The sequence below is a fragment of the Condylostylus longicornis genome, unplaced genomic scaffold (assembly GCF_029603195.1).
Source record: "Condylostylus longicornis isolate FDR11 unplaced genomic scaffold, ASM2960319v2 ptg000004l, whole genome shotgun sequence".
NCBI lineage: Eukaryota > Metazoa > Arthropoda > Insecta > Diptera > Dolichopodidae > Condylostylus > Condylostylus longicornis.
In genome coordinates this window covers 17,725,609-17,742,264 of record NW_026577973.1, presented here as the reverse complement: position 1 = coordinate 17,742,264, position 16,656 = coordinate 17,725,609, and the positions used below count along the sequence as shown (strand labels likewise).

General features: G+C 24.5%; 1 protein-coding gene across 10 annotated transcripts in view; it reads right to left on the bottom strand.

The window, feature by feature from the left end:
• The window catches only part of LOC129608305 (rho GTPase-activating protein 100F), a 122,504-nt gene that overhangs the window by 85,406 nt on the left and 20,442 nt on the right, over positions 1-16,656 (bottom strand). The window lies entirely within an intron of this gene.

The window sequence follows — 16,656 nt, the reverse complement described above, 5'->3', positions numbered from 1 at the left end:
TCAGTAAATAACCGACCGCAAAGTGTACATTTTGGTTTGATAAAAATGAATTTGGTCCTTAATTAGTTAGTAGATGTTCATTCTACGCGATCCAATTTCCCATAAAAGTTTGTTAGTTAGTTTAGAAGATGATAAAGAAAGCTCAAATATTAAATTTCAAGAGGTTTTCTTTATTACTTTCTTAAATATATGAAGTTAAAAATTCAAATTCGACTCTTAGTGAAAATTCGCTTTGTGAACCCTGGTATTTCCTAAACCAAAACTGATTTATGAAACTTAAAAGAAATTTTTAACTTCGTCAATCCTTTGTGAAACAAAGCCTATATATGAAATTTCATGAAAATGCGTTTAATATGTTTTTTAAATCATCAAAAATGTAAAATCGAGCCGCGGTAAAGATTCAGTTTTCGCCACCTGACATATTCCAGAAGGCGAATCCGTGATGAATCGACTATATCATTAAATTCAATTCGAATATATTTACATTCCCATATTACATTCCGCCGAAATTGAAATACACACACACAGACAAAGCGACATCTCACCAAAAAATATTATTTACGTTTCTCTATCACGGAGAAATACATTCTTGTTGAAAACTCAGCAAGTGAAATTTAGCACTATTACATAACCTTCCTATAGTGCGCTGACCGCATTATGTAAAAACAGTATGTTGTTGTGATGTGAGTTTGAAAACCATTAAAAACACAAAATATTATTTATAAGGTTTTTAGTTCAATTTAACTGATAGATTCTATCTCAAATCCGCTTTTGTAATTAGAATTCTTGGAAAACTTTAATTTTAAATTCTTGTTTTAAATGCCTTATTGACTAAAAATAAAATTTTGAGCGGTTTATGTCGACGCTCAACTATATTTTGTATATTTTGTATGATGACCATATTTTACACAACTTAAACTCTTAACAGTTTTCAGCCAATATTCGACAGAATACAATATCCTAAGTTTTAGTTAAAGATTACATGTTTTTAAGTTATCCTTTTTTTTAGCATTTTGTAAAGCTTCAATTTATAAATTAAACAGCATACATCCAGTATTTGAGTTACCGTATATATTCAAGGGTTTGCTCGAATAAAATATTTTTTTAATAAAATTAATGAAAATAAATCATTTTTCTTAATTGGTCACTTATGTTCTGCTCGCTTAAATATTTATTTTTCTATTTTTTTTGCTTTTAAGAAAATTTTCTTTAAAATAATTACTTTAAATAATATTATGCATCTTAAGTTTTATTTGAAACTATAAGTTGAAAATTTTATTAAAATAATTTTAAAATGGAAATAAGAAATCTGTGAGTAGTTTAAGAATATAAAATTGATTGAATAATCACACAACAGAGAAAAGCACTCTAAATAATTAAAATATGAGTGAAGAGAGAAAGAGAGATAGAGTGGAAAAAATTTTCATTATAGTTTTTAGTTGAAAATTAAGAACGCATATAAAATGAAGTCTAATTTTCCTTTTTTGCGTTTTTATGATGTTCTTACGTAAAGTTTAAGGTGATAAACTGTAGAAATGCAATTCCATGGTAAATAAGAAAGTTGCAACAATGAAAATAGTAGAAAATCTTTTGAATAATTTGAAAAGAAAATTTTTAGATTCATTAAAAAATTTTAGTGGCATCAACACTTTTGCAAAAGAAGAGGAAATTCAATATTGATTAAACAAATTATTGATTAAACGATAATGCAAATTTTTTCTAAACCAATTCTCTAAAGCTAATAAACCATTTCATACTTTAATTCGATTCCACTGTGTCTGATACAATGAAAAAGTAAAATGCTTTGTCAAAAATAATAGCCATTTAAGTGAAATAGTAGCTTTTTCTCACATTACTCAAAAGTGGACAGAATTAATTAGATAACCTGAAAAAATTTGAAGTGAACATAGTTCTTAATCTTTAAATTGATAAGAGTTATCCAAATTAAATATACAGAAGGAGTTATTCAAATTTTATTGTTTTTTAAAAGTATTTGGTTTGCTTTAACTCTTTAAGAACAGTGTGACACTAACAAACGCATACAAAAACTTATGATAAATACAAGTTATAGTTAACAATATTTTGAAAAGTTACAGATGATCGTAGCATATGTTACATAGCACCCGTCCTCAAGGCACCTCTTGAAAAAATAACAATGCCATAAACGACCATTTATTTTTAAAAGCCAAAGTTCAAATGGAATCATAAGGAAAAAAAAGGAACTTTACACAAATCATTGTTTAATTCTTTATACAGAAAGAAGGGGCCATACTTTCAAATTTTCAGTAATCTTATATGGAAACAAAAAATTTTTATAAGGAGCTAATAATAGTAATTCGAATATGTAGAATTATGTGTAGGATTGCAAAATTTGTAAACATCAAAATGATTTTAATTTAACTTTAAAAGTATAGTATTAATATCAAAGGAAGTAAATTCAAATGAAACAAAAGGTTTTTGAAGTAGCACATTACCTACCAAGTGAAAATGAGTACTTTTGTTGAAAAGCCATATTAAATTATTGCATAATTTTGGGATGAAAAAAGAATTAATAAAAGAAATTGTTAAGATAATGATCGGATTAGAATAAAATTTTTTAATTCTGATATTAAGCTTATCAAACTAATAGCTTTGTAAGTATAACGAACCGAAATTATTGATTTCGTTAGTTTTGAGAGGTGACAACTTGAAAGAAGAAAGAATTGAAAAAATTTGCTTCCGCCTAAAAACAACATTTCATAATTTTGAAAAATTTATTAAAATCAAAGAATTGTACCGGTTTCTAAGAGTAACGAAATCAAAAACATTTCGAATATTACTCGAATAATTTTTTGAAATTATTATTTCGAATGTATCGAACTGTAAATTGTCTGAATTTTTAGCACCTTGAGAGACTATAACTTTACGAATGGCAAAAATATCGATAGAATCCTTTTACTAGAGGAATAGGATTTTAAAATTAGAAAACCTTCTATCTAGTTTCTATCTTTGAGGATGTAGAAGCTTGGTGAACAGATGTCTGAACGAACGGACAGAGTGTAGTAATAAAAATCTTGTTTTCTTTATTTTTTTTAAAAATGTGCTAAAGAGTAAATTTCCAAGAAATCTTACAATAAACTTACCCGTACTTTGTTTTCTTTAGAACCCCATTAAGAATTTTGGAAAATGAATGACTAAAAATAATCTTATAAAAATTTTTTGATTTATTGTATTTGATAATGTGAACATTTTGCGTGGAACTTACATCATTTCATTTATATATTTTTATATAATATTGGTAACATATATGTCCCAAGATATATGTACGAATGTAGAAGATATACATATTTAATTATCAGGAAAAAAAGCATACAATATTTTACAATAATAACGGTTATAATCCGAAAATGAATTTAGTCAAAATTTTATGTAATATTTTCTCCTTAGCAGTTCCAAAAACCTACACAAATTTCATTTAAATTAAAAGTGAATATTAAATTGTACCTTATTTAGAAATAAATTCATAGGTTTGGTTCGTGAGTAAAGGATAATAATTATTTTAAATAGGAATAATGTTTAAAGATATTTCACTAAAAACAGTTGACAATGATATCCGAACTCATGTGTTTCAAAACCTAACATTTTTTAGAATGGTCCAATTACTAAATTTGGTATTTGGTAATTGGTAAATTTGTTTTGCGTACATATTGTAATTTGTATGAGTTCGATACACATAATTTTTAAATTTGTATGACAGCTTTTGCAAGAATTTTTTAACCCCAACCAAATTTCACTGAAATGATACTATCCTTTATCATACGAAATTTTGATACTGTTACATTTACAATTCATGAAATATGACTAAATTTTTCTCAGGCAACAACACGAATTTGCGGTTTGATTAAATCTATAAATTGAATAGGGTTGTCGCTGCAAAAACTTCTAGGAACATGTAAACACTTGATTGGCCCAGCTTTATGTATTTTTGAGTTATTGTTGAGACAGACTGGTGGACGGATAACTCAGAACTTCACGCTAACCAAAATTATATATTTGTGTCTTTTTCTCAGGCCATTATTTCCTAGAGTCAAAAATATAACTGCAATTTAATAATAAATGTTCAATAACGGATTATTGAATTGTTCGTACGGGTTGTACAAGAATATTTCTTCTCTCAAATATTATATTAACTTAAAAATTATTCTTTTCGAAATTAATTTTTTTACAAAACTTCCGAATTCTCATCAGAATGTTGTTCCAAACCATCATCACAAACCACATAAAACTGCACAAAATTTTTGATTTATTAAAGCCACGAAAGAAAATTTTCATTAATGAGTGTAAGTAAATTTAAGACCAAATTCCAAAATCTGAAACCTACATATGACTCTAAGCAACTGCTCCAGAAATTTTATTGATAACTTTTGAAATTACCTTTTTGAAATTGCCTACAACTTATTCACACTAAATATAAAGACATTCCAAGAAAATCAATTTAAATTTTAATTGGAAGTACCTACTTAAAAGTAAAAAAATAATTTGAAAATGTTAAACCCTAATAACTTGTGAGGGTAATATTCACAATACACTTAGTTTTCTATTTATATTAAATTACAAAATGTTAATCGATATTTTTTTTCCACAAACTTAAATTCAACTTCTAGTATGCAATTTCTTTGGTTTATTTTCTCACTTATTGTAACAATTCTAGACGCTATTCAAAACTCATAAATAATACAACTGTAGTATTATTCTTAATTCTCCTATTTTTCTCTTCCTTTATCTTTATGCTCATCTATAAAATAAAGAAACAAAAAAAATTGTTTTTATAAAGTTTTAAAATGCACATTCATTTATCACACGAGGTCTATAAAACTTAATTGAGTTCATTGTTACTCATTCCATATTGTATTCTATAATACATACTCATGTTTAGAACTTTAAGTATATAAGCTTATATATACATAACCATGTATAATAAATTTTTATGTTATACAAAGTGAACCAAACTCATGAATTTTTTTTTTTTGAACAACTTGGACAATAAAAAGTTTTTGAATTTTAATTCTGTTTAGTAGAAAATCAGTTGATTTCCTCAGCACATTTTTGGTATTTCCATTCGTATATATAAGGAAAATATAAGAGTTTAATACCGGAGCTTCTAAAGAAAATATGAAAATTCTTTGTATTTGAAGGTTATTTGATATTCTGCTCAAATTAATCACAATAGTTCCCCATCATTGATTAAAAAGTCAGCAATACGATAAGATATTTTACAGCACTGACACAAATACAAAAAATAAAAATTGTTTTTCAAATTAAGTGTCGTAAAAATTTTTTCAATAAAATTTACATAAAAAAAAATTGCATTATAAATAAGCACTAATTTTGGGCTATTAGAAACAATTCTCAATTACCGTCGAATTAAAATCATAAATTTAAGGGCTTGTAAAAGAAATTGTTACTTTAAAAAACGACATTGCCAGTTACATGCATAATATTAGAATTACGATATACCTAGATATAATGGCATAACAGTTGAGATTTATAAAAGTAATAATATGCAAATAATGCAAACAATGCACAAATAAAAATTTAGACAGTCAAATAAGACTTATGAGTCACGATAAATACGAAAATCGCTCTTTCGAAACTAATGAAACTTACATTTAAAGTGTTTATAGAAATTTAATACTAAAAACAGTTTCATAAGGAACTAAAATTTGAGATCAAATAATGCAGAATCAATTAAATCTATAGTTTGTAGATCAGCTCATGTCATTCCAATAATTTGAAAGGCAAAACTGAAATTTTGGGAACTAACTTACAATCAAATCCTATAACATACACTTAAGAGGCATATTTGCAGTAATAACTTCAAACCCAAAATTCTTGCACCATAACAGTTACTCTAAAAAAAACATTAACCAATTTGTGTCAGAATTAATTTATTTTGGGGGCGAACATACTCGAAATTGTAATAAAATTGAAAACTATATCGAATTATCGAAAGTCATAAACAGATATGATTTTTTTTTCCTATCAGATAATTCTAGATTGTACCATCTTTAAAAAAAAGTACTTAGCACAATTACATAGCTGAGATGAGATCTTTTATAAGTCAAATGAAAACTTTAATACTCATAACATAAGATTAGGGTCACAACACCCTGTACTTTTATTATAGATTTATGTGTATAAATAAAAATGATAATAACATAAAAAAGTCGAAAATTTTAAATAATTGTAAATTTTAGTGTTAAACATTTAGTATAACGTATAACAACAAAAAATATCATTAATCTACACGCCCTTACCCTTCCTCTTTCTGCATAATCTACTACTGTGGCCACATACATTTAATATTTTAGGTATATTGTTATACATATATATATATATATATAAACAAGGATGTACTGGAAACAATAATATATTTAAATAATTGTGTACTAAAACTTTTTTTTTTTTAAGTATACTCTTTTCTTGATGATGCTATTTCATGTTGTTGCTTTGTTTCTTGTGTTGTTTCATTACATGCTTTTGAATTTTCAATAAATGTATGTATATAAAAATATAAGTATATAACACTTTTTTTAAGGATACTACTACTTTAAAGATAATAAAATTCAAAACCGTTTTTCTACTTATTTATTGCCTTTAACTATAAAGATAGAAAAAAAAGAATAAAACAACAAAACATGAGAACAACATAAAGACAAAAAAAAATTTTAGAAAAAAAAAAAAGAGTTTATAAGAAAATATCCTTTAAGAATTACATAAAAATAATATACTGATATTAGTGTAACTCCAGACGATATTATCTTCCTATTGTGATGATAATCGACACACATTCATTCCAACGTATATGCATAAATAAATACGAATAGAAATAAACAATATGCAATTATATTTAAGGAAAAGAGATGGGTGAATTAAATCTATATATATATATGATATATTTAGTATATATACATATATATCATTTATACTACATTATTTGTACATAAAAGCATATTTTTGCATTTATGACCGTTTATATAACAAAATTCTTTTTCACATAATATTATTAAATTTTCGAAATCAACTAATATAAAAAAGTAAAATAATCATTCGCCATTTACATCTTCTATATATCAATGTAATAGTATTATAATAATATTCACAAATATCTAAATACATATATAATAATCAGTGTTTGTTCTTATACATATATTCTTATTAGGTTAAATATCACATAATCTCTCATCTTTCTTCTTAATATCACGCAAAATATATATACACAGACATAGTGTACATATATATATATATATATTTAATAACCACCATATTTCTTATTAAAATTAAATTTATATGCCACAACAACATTCATTCTTTTCTCTGTTTCACTCTTTCCCTTCCCTTCTTTCTATAAAATAGCATATCATCCCGGCTTTAACTATACTTACTAGAAACGAAAAAAAAAAAACGTATAAAATATTAAAACAAAAAAAAAAGAGAAAAAATAAGATCTATAGCTTTGAGCTTCGTCAACATCCTGCGGATTTTTTTTTATTTTATATAATGTTATATGAATGTATAGTAGCATACATATACATGTATAAAAGTAGGTATTTATATAGCTTCGGATTTTTTCGTTTAACCTACATAAATTATTCCAATGCGATGCAAAAGCAAGCAAGTAAAGAAAAAAAAAAATATTATAATACAACTCTTAAAAATAAATAGCAACAAAAACAGAAGAAAAACAAAAACAGAATTTAAAATAAATAAAAGAAATGTCCTTTTTGTGCTAGGCATGTTCCAAATGAAAATTTTCTGCATATTTGACACAAATTTTGCTTATTTTTTACTCTGTTTCTGTTTTTTCTTCTCTTTTTATTGTGTTTCCTTATTTTATTTTTCTACTTCATTTTCTAGCTGCTTATTTTTTATTTCGTTTTCTTCTTTTTGTTTATGTTTTTGTTGTTTTTCAAAAAGTATTGAATTTTTTCCCATTTTGAAAAGCGTTGATGAATTTTTATCATGTTTACATGAGCTTTATATGTAAAAGTTTTAATTTGAATGGTAAGTTGAAGAAATTTTTTTTGGAATAATTTTGAAGATTTTATAGAAAAATTCTTCATATTTAATTATCATCTGTTCATTATTTAAAATTTACCTCTATTGTAAGTAGGTAGAACCATGGAAATCTTTGATTTAAGTATAAATGAAAATAAAAAGAAACGGAGAAATCAATTGAAATTTAAACAAAAAATATTGGCCGAAATTTCAACCAATTTTTTTTTTTAAATTTGTTTGAACTAAAATTTCATTGAATTGTTCATGGTTTTTGTTTTCTACATAATATAGGGATTTTAACATAGCTTTTACAATGAATATTAAGTTAAATTTTTTAATCAGTAAAAATCGAATTACCCTACAGTAAATTCAACCCTCCTCACAATATATTTGGTCTACAATATAGAAACACTCTTGACAATACGTCAAATTAATATTAGTGAAATGAACTAATAAATAATCACCAACAAAAATAGACTTCGGTACATCAATTTTTAATTGAAGATTTTTCTAACATTAAACTCAAATGATATTAATTTCATAAACAGATTTGTATATATATGCATATGAATAAACATGGAAACGAAAATATTTCACATTCTCATAACACTCAAACTAATGTAGAGGAAAAAATGTTGTCATACATTTATGTATATATATATTTATGTGTATACAAAAAGTAGAGAAACCTTCAACCATTAATAATTTATTTCATATAAATGTGTGTATGCTATATACGCTCTTAGAAGGAAAGAGCATTATGTTTAAATTACTGTGTGATTACTATGCATTAAAATGAATTGATAATAAACATTGACACAAAATGAGCAAAAAAAAAATTATTGTTTACTTTTTTTATTCAAGGATTTTAAAAATAAATTATTATAAATGGTAGCTAGTAATTATAATAGAAAATATTATATAAATATTAATATATACATAAAAATTTGCATATTTTTAGGCCATATTTTTTATATTCAATTTTTGCCGAATTTTTGGGAAAATATCTGAGTAAAACTTTTAAAATCAAATCAAATTAGAATAAATTCCCTAAAATTTGCTACCTTTCTTAAAAATAATTAAAGAATTAAATTAATAAATTGGAAATTTTTAATATTGCAGGAAATTTGTTTGATTCTGTAAATATAATTTGACAAAATTTAGTAAAAAAATTTTATTAAATTTGTTAACTAAGCCAAAAATTTAAAGTTACTTTGATTTAGGACTAATTTGATATTAAGCAATTAGATTAATTCTGATTTTTGCAAGAAACTTTTTAAAATAAAGAAAAAATTTTTATAATTCAAAAAAGGTATTTTATTCTGTTAAGAAAATAAGGTTTAACAAAATGCGTATATATTTTGCGTGAAACATTTATGAGCACAAACAAATTGTATTTTTCGATTTAAAGCAAATTTTTCTTTATTTTCAAGATTTTTTTTTTAAAAATTTAAAATTCCGAAAATTATTAATTCATTTTATAAAATTGTTGTTGTGGTGACTTCATATTTAGTAATGAAATTTCTTAACCACGGCAACTGTAGAATTTTAACGCCAAATATTTCTGAATAAGCTGCAAAATCAAGGAATAAATTGGCACGTTATTATAAAAAAAAAACAAATACCGGAATACAAATTAGAACAATAAATGCATTCAACCATTCCTTCGCCATCTTCTTTTCATTTTTCTTAATGAGTTTTCTTATCATGCAATTTATCGTGTAATTTATATTTAAAATAATAAAGTTTGTGAAAAGTAGTAGCGTTATGATAGTAACGTTACTACTTTTCACAAACATAGTAACGTTATGTAAACGCGTTCCTGAAACATGTTATCAAAGTTACAAATAAAACCCTTGAAATTATTTAAATTTTATTAAAATAAATGCACATTTAATGTCATCATGTGAAATCAAGCAAATGCTTTGAATAAATACTAAAAATTTTGATTAATTTGAAAAATCTTTAAATTAAATTATTTATTTTTTTGTTATTTTAATTATACGGGTTTAAAAATAAACCAGAAAAATTGAAATTATAAAAAATTTTAAAATTTTATTTTTAATAAAAAATTTCACTTCAAGCACCACTATAATTGAATATTTAAATTTAAAAACTTTATGTTAAACTTTTAAAATGAAAAAAAATTAAAATTTTTAATTGAATGAAATGCGATAAAAAAGTGTATATGGAAAAGAATTTGAAAATGTTCTTGAATTTCTGCATTTTCTCTCTAAAAAATTTTATGCTATAAGTTGAATGACCTAAAATGAACTTACTATAATGTACGAATGCACAATGAAACTAAATTTTTATTCCCTTTAAAATTATTTAAATAAGAAATCACTAAATTTAAAATTTTTGTTTAAAAACAGATTATTGGACCTTTTTTTTTGATAGATTAGAGTAAAAGTTAAAAATTTCAAATATACAGAGTCTGCATCTTAATTTTAATGGAACCATAAAGCTCTTATTTTATACATTGTCTTACAGAAATTTATTTAAAACCCAAGCATCTAATGGACGTTATTTAATAACAAAATTACGGTTGACTAATCGAGATCAATCAACTAAATGATTCAAAGATCAATCATTTAGTTGGTTATATAGCAGACAGACAATAAGACTAGCTAAGGTATGCTATACCTCGATTAACTCAAGGCAGGGAATAATTTTGAAGACCTGTAATTCGTATGAAAATATTTTTTTAAATAATTCTCAAAAATTAGAACTAAAATTATTTTATTCATTTAGGTTTCAACAGGGCTATAGAAATAAAATTCCGTCTAATATTTGGAATCCTTCCTTTTATTAATTTTTAATTCAACATGCAATTAATATTGGGATTACTTAGATAAATTTTTTCGACATTCATTATTTTTCGACAGAATTATTCACAATTAAAAATAAAATAATCTGACCTGCAGTGCTTATTGCACTGGTCCTTTAATTGAAGGATCTCGAGTTCAAAATCCAATCAGGTTACTATAAAAATTATATTCAATATTATATAGCTTAATACCCTTTACATATATAAAACAAAAAACTAATACTGACTAATTGCCATATTTCAATAATATCCAATACGTTTTAAAAAAAAAAAATACCAGAAAATAAAACAATAAATATCGATAACCTTAAATATTTAATAAAAAAAAAATTCGGTAGGCTCGTCACGTACCTAGTGAACTCAATGACGTAAGAAGTTTGTTCACGGTTATCTACAATACCACGCACCAGCCCTATACTCCTCCCAGGAGCGAAGTAGGTTAACAAAAAAGAAATAAAATAAAATAGTCGACAATTTTATTCGCTCATCAAAATTAAAGGAAAAGTACAAATTACCTTCAATTTCAGAGTTAATAAACTTTCGTAATATCAAAATTTCTTGGAGATTTTAAAATTTAAAAATTATATTTCATAAAAATTAATTATTCTCCATAAAAAATTCATGATAATTATGAAAAATTCTTGAAAGAAAAATTTTAATTCAACTAAATGTTTTCTATTAAAATATAATAAAAAATCGAAATGTCAGATTAAAACGTGGGAGGAAACAATTGATTCCTCATATTATACATAAATCCGTACAAAAGTACAAAAATATATAGAAACTTTTCATATATAACACGATTTGAAAATTAAAATTCTTTAGAGGACAGAAAAAAAAGTAAAACAAAAAGTAGAACTAAATAAGGATGTCCTAAATACTCTCGAGTTAATAATGGCAAACTAAGCATCGGAAAAAATCAACTTATATTCCACACATTATTAAAAAAGGACAATTTCTTACATCTCTACATATGAATATACGATATATATATATAAAAGAACAACTTATGTGCAGTAATTTAAAATAAAAAATGTGATTTTACAATTCCAATATAAAATTCCAAAGCAGACATAAATTAATTTTAAAACATTTTATAAAACAACCTATTTTTTACTGAGTGTTCCTGCGCTTTCCTATATAGATTCAAACGATGAAAAATAATTCTGTTCCATTATTGATAATATATAAAATTTTATGATTTGCTTCTACTCAAAGTTAATAAATAATTCATGAAAAAATCCAGCATTTTTTGAGTTTTCACATAAAATAGAAAATCTATGAACTACAATCCTATACAATTCTATTAGAAACCATTGCGTACAAATTCTCTATGCAAGATTTGTAATTATACCTCTTAAATTTAATTAATAAATAAATTTTTAAGTATTAAACATTGTCATTGGCACGACGCTGAAAAATAACCGAATTAATTATAATCGGATGTTTGAGTCATCTTATGAGTCATCGGATCGGAACACTCTTTTCAGTCTAAAATCATATATTCACTAATACTATGTGTATATATATATATATTAAAAACCGGATCTTTAGAAACGTGTAGAATTTTAATAAATTTTTTCAATTGCTAAAGAAAAAAAAATAATTTTCCTTCTTACTCTCACATCGCATCAGATGACATCATGGAATTTTCTCATAAAATGTTGAGAGAAAAAAACAGAAAAAAACAAGAGAAAAGAAAAAAGTTAAAGAGGCAAGAAAATTTCTATAAATTAAAAAATATTTTTTTTATATTTTATTTCGGCCTACATTTTTAATTCCAAAAGAATAATTTTTTGAAAATTATCGAGCTTCTTATGCACATATTTAATTAATTCTTGTTTTTTTCTTATCCTTGAAACATCAAATTGTTTATTAAACTTTTTATTAGATTCTTATTGGAATTCTTATTTTTAAATGATTGATTTCTCAATCCTGCTTTTTTTTAACGAAAGGGTGGACGTTTTTCACAAGTACATTTAACAAAATTAAGTCTTACAGTAACGAATTTATTATTGAATTTAATTAAACTTTTAAATAAACAAATTTATTGAAAATTTTCGTAATAAGGGAAATTTCAGATATACCCACACAATATTTTTTACAATGTATTGGGTCCGTAGAAGTTCTCTCTTATTTTGTAAATTTACCCTTAATACAGTTTTAATGTGGGTGTATTTGATAAAGTTCAACAAATAATTATTATATATGTTAATAATATTTGATACCAAAGTAGAATATTCATGTAGGCACATATACATAATACATAAATATAGTGGGAAATCAAATAACAGGCGTACAGATTTCAAATTATTTTATAATTTCCATGTAATGGGCAAAATTTAGTCATCATATTCTTTCGCATAATTTGCGAATATGTAAAAAATATGTATATGTAAATTTATATTTATCTATATAGAAAATCGTAATAGCGAATTCCAGCGATAAAACATGTGAATTCCAGTGATTAAACAATATCTTTTTTGATAAAATTTTATTAATCGTTAACTATACTAAATTGTCATATAAATATGAGTAAGCAAATTCGTACGAAAAATTTTATGTTATTGTAAACAATTCACCTTATAATTACCCTTAAAATAATAAGTGCCGCGATATTATTCCGAAATAGGAAAGAATTTTAATAATCTTTTAAATACCATCCAACTCATTTCGTCTAATTTTTACATTTCTACTCATCTCCTGCTAATACACTTAATATATAAATGTAAAATTTTAGAAAAAGAGTTCAAATATTTTAGTATCCGATTTATATTCAAATATCTGTATTTCCGAAAATGTAATGAAGAATTTTAAGCAGACTAAAAATAAACCTAACTAACAACTAAAAATAAACTTCTTTTGAAAAATTTTCATAATTCATTTTTTAATTCTGCTTTTCAATTGAGAAAAATTTGAATATTAAATTTTATTAAATTTAAAATTTGCTCTGAAAAATATTTTTTATTTAATTTTTTTAAATGAATTATGTTACACATAAGACCAGCAGTACTATACCAGATCAAACAAATTCAAAAAGAATATGCAATTCGCTGAAAGGGGGTCATTAATATTAAAACAAAATTCAAAATATAATCTTGATTTTTTTGATTTTTTTGTTAATACAAAATATTTCTTTCCAATATTTTGTTGGGAATTTCAGTAGGATGTACTCCTATTAATGTTCATCATCATTTTTCAATATTTTAGTCTTTTGGGTATACAACCAAAAGAAAGTTGAAACGGTATACTTGTGTATAATGACACGGAATTGAACTGCTTTGTAATAGAATATTCAATTATCTTGTAGAGAAGTAAAGAGAATCTCTGTTAAAATAACAATCAACAATGAATTTGATTTATTGTTTAAAATTTCTGGCCCAATTTATGGAATTTTCTTATATTTACACGCAAACATTAAAAATGACGGCTCTTAAACTACCTCAAGGATTCCAAAAAATTTTTATATCCAAAAAAATTAAAAAAGGAATTCTTCTTCAAATTAAATAAGATCGAATGACTGTATATCCTCTTCAAAACTATATAATTACAAAAAACATCTTAAAAAATCGAATATTTTGAAAATTTTTTAAAACTCTCATTTTCATCACAAACAAATAACTTTCAACGTCATGTGAAGTAGAACAGAACTGAAATTTCATTTTTAATTCGTTTATATTTAAACAAAATTCTTTTTATAAAGTTTAAAATATAAATATTTGCGCAATGTACCTTAGGCAAATGATGGAAAAGTATGCAAAATTTCCAAGAAAATGTTCCAAATTTATCTAGAACGCACATGTATAAAAAAACAAAATGGTATATTAAAAGATTATTAAAATTTTATTAATAATATTAAAAAATTTTTAATATAATTACAATAATTAAGAAAATAAAGCAAACAAAAATTTAAAATTTCTTGAATTTAAAATTTAAATTCCAGGATTTTATGTTGCTTAAAAAAAGTAAAACTTAAGGCAGAATTTTATAAATGAATCTTAGTTTACCACCAATATAAATCCCATGTGAAGTAGAAACCTCATAATTCTCTATTTACAGCAAACATTTTCTCTATTTTACAGCAATGGTGGCAGTCCGTCCAATGCAAAGAAGTCGATCAAACCAACTTGGTTCTAAAACTATAATAATATTAAAAATGATATGTTAAAAATTGAAACACTAAATTTTTCATGATTTTCACGATGATCTGTTAAAAAGATTAAATATCAATGAACGGTTTCCTATTCTTCTCTCAATTATTAATCAATCAGCCTTAATCTATCGTCATACGGTTGAAGTCTCATTGGATCAACCCGGTTAAGTTTCGCAATGCAAATTAAAGAAATTTTTTTTGCACCACCTCAATCATATTAATATTTATCACATAAAATGGAGACCAAACTTGACTATTTTTAACCATAAACCAAACTAGATCTCCCAAGATAAGAAATCTGCAAAATGTATGGGTAAATGATTTCTTTTGATCATCGCTTAATTAAACCAAGCATTTAATTCGCCTTGTTTAACATATTATTAAAGTGATACTTAACGTTAAGTTGAGAATTATATAAGCGCCCAAGCCCTTAATTTATATAGATTTTCTCAATATGTCATCAATAGTTTACTTTGATGCATTTGTGTTGATTCTGTTTTAAATTCGAAAAGATTTTGCTAATTCAATTAAGTAAGTAAAATTTCCAGAATATTAAATAAAAAACTATTGAAAAAATCTCCAATGTCAAGTTAAATTTTTTCAAAATAAAATCCCTAAAAGTATGCAATTTTATACTTATCCCTTATTTTCATTTGTATGTAGTAGCTAAATTATATTAGAAAGTTAACAAATTTGAGCTTGTGTGCATTTTGTGCGCATGTTTTCAAAATTTCTATAGCATATTAGATAGAAAATTAAAATTTAATCTTTACTATACCCAGAGAATAGTTAAAAATGTTAATTTTTAACTGCTTATTGCGACTTAAACCACAAATATTTTTTAGATTCTGCAATCGAAGAAAAGTGTTGACTTGTTTCTTTTATCCATCTTACCGCCCTCCCCCCCCCCCCCCCCCCCCTCCCCTTTCCAACTTGTCTCCTCTCCAAAATAATAGAATTTCATTTTTCGGTACCTTATACTTTCAAAACAAGATGCTAATACATTGCCAACAAAATGTATAGCTTTTAGGTAAATTTTTATTGGCCTAATTAGTCAAATTCGGCAATTGTATTTTTTAATTTTTCATATTTCTCCGAAAAGTATGCAATTCTTATCTACTTCATAAAACAATTTTGGTGCGGCTATGAAATATTATTGGGAATAATCGTAAGTTCAAGTTGCTAACTAATTCTTAACAAATAAATTTTCATTGCTTCAAAGAAAAAGCGCTACTGTACAATTCTTTTGATTTGATCCAAATTTATTTCAATGCCACTCGTTTATCACATTTTAATCACATTTTTCTTCATCTTAATTAATAACGTTTATAATGTTTTTTTTTGTAATCTATATTAATTTAGGTTTAAAAATAAACTCTCATTTTACCAAACAAATATCAATAACAATTATAATGAATTTTGAATGGATTCTCAATTATAAAAACACCAAATTTTTTTTCTTTTACTCATTTTTATAACCGCAGAAACACAACATATTGACATGACATATTTGTAAATTAATTATAAATATATTTAAAAGGATATTAATAAAAAAAATACCAAAAGATTCAAGGTACATGATATATACTCACACATATATATATAGGAGTACAAGAAAAACACAAAAACAAGATCA